This window comes from Durio zibethinus, chromosome 22, assembly GCF_047325235.1.
Source record: "Durio zibethinus cultivar Kanyao isolate XHJ-2024 chromosome 22, ASM4732523v1, whole genome shotgun sequence".
Lineage (NCBI taxonomy): Eukaryota > Viridiplantae > Streptophyta > Magnoliopsida > Malvales > Malvaceae > Durio > Durio zibethinus.
In genome coordinates, this window is record NC_143183.1 from 18,455,759 (window position 1) to 18,460,608 (window position 4,850).

Sequence of the window (4,850 nt, forward strand, 5' to 3'; positions counted from 1 at the left end):
CATTGGTCTAACATTTACACCTAGCAATAATTAATCAATTTCATTACTTTAGCAATCATGTTATCTTTTCATTTTGTGCAAAAAATGAATCCATATCTAATGAGTATATTGTGCCTTACAAGTTAAATACCATTGTTCATTAGCTTCCTCCTACTTCAATCTTCAATTAGGTTAAAAATTCAGTATGGAATTAGGTTAATCAATTCAATCAATCACTAATGACTTGCCTCTTTCAAGAAATGAAGAAAAAAGGGATTAAAAGAGTTACTTTGTTCAGGGAAAAGATGGAACATATATCATAACCATGGGCACAAATATTCATACTTATAGTTTCCTGGAAAATGGATAGGAAAGAAAAAATTCAACCAAACCAAATTGCATTAATTGAACTTTGTTAAGAAATTTCAATTATCCTTCATTCTTTTCTTCTTCTCCTCTTCCGTTTCAAGAAGCTCTTCCAAAACCTTGTCATCCAAATACTCAAACTCGAAAACCTGCTTTTCTTGTCCACTAGATGATGAACTTCCTTGCTCAAAGCTCTTACGAGCATTGATAGAAGAAGATGGATAAGGAGCTGATCCCATCACTTGAGAATAGTACTCATTGGGGAAGTTCAAGATAGCCATATGGCCTCTCAGGTTAAACGCAGCTCGATCATAGGCTCGAGCAGCCTCCTCTGCCGTACCAAATGTGCCTAGCCATAAACGTGCACCATGCCTTGAAGGGTCTCGAATTTCAGCTGCATATTTTCCCCATGGCCTTCTCCTCACTCCCCTAAAACGAATTTCTTCTCTTCCTTTCTCTTCCTTTTCCTTACTTTTATTTGGATCCTCCATGACAAATTCCCTTCAAGTTAACAAAATAATAATAAAAAAAAAACTATAGTAATTCTTTTTTTCAATCTAAAATTAATTTTTAATTGACAAACCTTTTGGCTTTCAAATATGATTGTTTTCAAGTATTTGAAGGCTTCTAAGTTTCATTAATTGATGGTTGTATTTATAGTAGGAAAATTACCTCGCTAGAGTTTTAAAATTTTATTAAAAAATTAGCAGGATGACACGTATATATTTTCTTAAAATATAATAAATGGTATATATATATATATATATATATATATACTGAACTTTTCGTATTTAGCAAGTCAGATTTGACGGATGCCAATAAACGTGAGGAACGCGAATTGACGATGAAAATTTTTTGTTTTGTGCTACGAAGGTTCTTGGTTGCTTTGCAAAATTTGTTTGCTAAATCTTTCCAAGAAAAGAATTCAAAAAGGGATAATGTATCTCTTTTAGTGATATCAATGTTTTCCATTTATTAATTATGGAAGCATTTTTAAAATACGATTTGGATTCTTGCTCCTTTTTGTACTAATGGAATATTAATCAATATACTTTTTGATATTGCACCATAATTTTTGTCTTTATCAACTTGACCAGCTCCCTGATTTTTTTTAGGACTTTTTAGATAGATTTGTAAGAGAATTTTTTTATACCCCTTTATCAAAGAAACTGTGTTCATCAATTTATTTGTTTTGACTAAGAGAAAAAAAAAAAAAAAATGAAGAACACGACGAAGCTTTATTATTAAACTTCAATTATCTACATCATTAATAAGATATAAGATACGATTCAAATAAATTTGTTTTTCGTGTTAAATCAGTTTATATAATGACCTTGTTTATCAGTAGTTATAAATGTTATGCATATGTGAAACGTTGGTAACCGGATGGGTTACACTACTCTAAAACAAACCGCCCATAATAGGTGGGTTACAAGTAAAATAGGCCGTCCATATCTCCTGTCAAACAAGATGGCATTCGGCCATTAATAAAAAAAAAATTAACTAGAAAAGAAAAAAATGAGTTTCTCACGAGAATAAAAGAGAAAAAAAAAAAATAGAGCAATCGGACAGAGGATCGTACAACTCTAAAAAAAGACTTTTATTTCGATTTATTGAAGGATTTATGTTGTGTATAAATAATTTTCGTATTATAATTTTTTTCAATAATCAATAATTTACGTTAAAATTTTACTTTTAATTCTGCTTAACAAGTAAATATATATATATATATATACCTTCATATATTTTATCTTACATGAAATAATGATTCCCTGATCATATTATACATATGTCAAGTTGAAGAGTCAAATATCTCTCTCAAGAAAATTGACAAGAAATGAAAATGAAATAATTAAATACTAGTATTATTCAATATATATAGAATGATTGAATTTATGCCATGCTTATTGTTATATTTTGACTTCTTTATTGTTATATTTTGACTTCTTGTTATATTGTTTCATCCAATATTGACTCTCATGCACGCTTCATAAAATAATGGCTCTATCAAATACATAAGTATATTTTTATGAGCTCCTTTTTTCATCATTTTTATCCTCAATATGTGTATTTTTTAACATAAAATATATGTAGTTATTAAAATATGTATTCAAATGTGAAGTCTATCAATTTTTGGATATCAAATAATTATATATCAATGAAATATTATAATCAAAGCAATAAATTATTGTTATATCATGTGAAACAAAAATATTTAGATAAAAGTAGTAGGACATAGCATTTTTCTTTTTTTTTTTTTACTTCATTAAGTTTTATGTTTTTCTTTAACCAAAAACAAAATTTGATTTGCCAACAGCCGTGTGCTTTATTAATAAAATATTAAATAATAACCTTAAATCGAAAAATAAAAAAATTTTGATTTTGTCTAATAAGTTTCTTCTCCTTGCCAAAAGGAAATGTAAAAGATAATTGTTAGTCTTGTTTTTAGTGAAGAAAAGTGATAATTACAAGTCAAGGTCATAAATCGGAAAAAGGACAACGACAAGACTTAAAACTACCAATCGCTAGTCCGAATACAGTGGCTCCAGGACCATTTTCATCGTCTAATGGGTAAACAGATTTAAATTGGGATCGAAAACAGGCTGCAGGCACATGTTAGAGCCCAATTTTAATTACGCCAGGTAAGTTGATCACCAATTAAGGCCATTTACGCCTGCTCAATCTCAGTCGTAATAAAAAAAACTTTTTGCTCTTTTTGGTAAAAAAAAAAAATGGTGACTAATTAAAAAAGTTGTTTTACTTTAAGAAAAAAAATTCAAAAGCTGATGGAGATGAAAAGTTAAAATATTCACGTAAAAGTTATTTTTTAATATTTTAAAGTAACATTTTGATTAGTGCTGGGCGTAAACTGCTTAAATAGGCGATCTAATTCAATGTATGAACACCTTTAAGTTTAGAAAGATTTTTGTTTTAAAGGAAGATAATATTTTTAATTAGTCACCAAGTTTTTTACCCAAAAAAGCAAAAAGTTTTTTTTTTTTATTCCTTTTCATGTCACATTCATGTGGCATTTCATCTAACATTTATCAATGATGCAGCAATTGTAAATTACGCACCCACTATTGATAGGTACCTGTAAAATTGGAAGAATATTGAAATTTTAGATCCCTAATTGGTGCAATCCAAACATACATCCCAACATTTCTTTTTGTACAAAGATTAACTGTCAACAGTTGATTTTAGTCTAAAAAATTTGGGTTCAACATAAATTTTATAAATGTGGTTAAGCCATTAAAAAATACTGAATCAGGAAGATTAGCTCTCAAAAGGAATATCTATTCTTTTCATTAAAAAAAAGAAATATGTAAATTTTTTTTAATTCAATAGTTGAAATTCATAAAAGTATGTATTATTTTATAGTTCAAGTATTAACATATCGTTTGGCATTTATTTTGTTTTATAATTTAGTTTTCAGTTTATTTAAAAAAACAATAACAAAAAATAAGTTTGACAATTTATTTTTATTTTCAAAAGCAGAAAAACAAAATTTTCATAAGTGTTGGAAGCAAAAATTTTGTTTCTATTAATTTTGAAAATATATTCCGTTTTTAACACTATTTAGAAGTTTACAATTTTCATATATTAAAATAATATATATTTTTAATAAAATTAATTAAATTATAAATGACATAATATTATATTTTAATATAAAATAATAATTAGTTAGTCAAAACTTGGACTGTTAAAAGATGAATCCTTGGTCTCCAAGCACCTTGATTTCCTCTTGACCATGGCCAAAACTTTCCCACGACTCAAACTTTGGGTTTCATAGAACGAATCAAAATTGTCTCTCTTCACTCCTTTTAAAAAAGGTTAATTATAAAACTGGTTTCCGCAAAGGTGAAATTATTTAACTTTACAAATAAAGTTAAAACTTAACACCGTCAGTTATCACTTGAATTAATTGATATATTATTAGAATTAATATTTACAGATTATAAGTTTGAGATAGTTAATATGTTATTAGAGTTAGTATTTAAAAATTATAGATTTAAGAGAGTTTAAGATTATAATATCTCTTTAGTTAAGTATATAATAAGATAAAGAGGTTTAAAGATAAATTAAAAATTTTAAAAAGCAAATTGACATATATTTATTTTTTAATTAATTTTTTTTATTTTTAACATAAATTAAAATATATTTATCATCCTATTAACTCTATTAGTAAATTTTAAAAATTTTTATTGTTAATGTTTATGATAATTTTTCTTTCTCAAATATTATTCTAGTCATAAAAGGTAGCCATTACCTCCATTTTTTAATCCATTAATATTTTTCCCTCTTTCCTTTATTTTTTTAATCATAACTAGTAATTGGGGCCCAGCTTCGTTCAGTTGTTGTATTGCTTTTTTGCATTGTATTGAATAAATATTTTATTGGATAATTGTAATTTTGAATAGAAAAAACTAATTGTTAAATAGAAAAATTATATAATCTTGAGCTAATCAATACTTTAAATCTAAGGCTTTTATAAAAATTATGAA

The 4,850-nt window shown here is 26.5% G+C and overlaps 1 pseudogene; it reads right to left on the bottom strand.

Annotated features, from left to right (window-relative positions):
• Positions 1 to 311: 311 nt before the first annotated feature.
• Positions 312 to 939, bottom strand: LOC111307135 (ethylene-responsive transcription factor ERF098 pseudogene; annotated as a pseudogene).
• Positions 940 to 4,850: the final 3,911 nt, after the last annotated feature.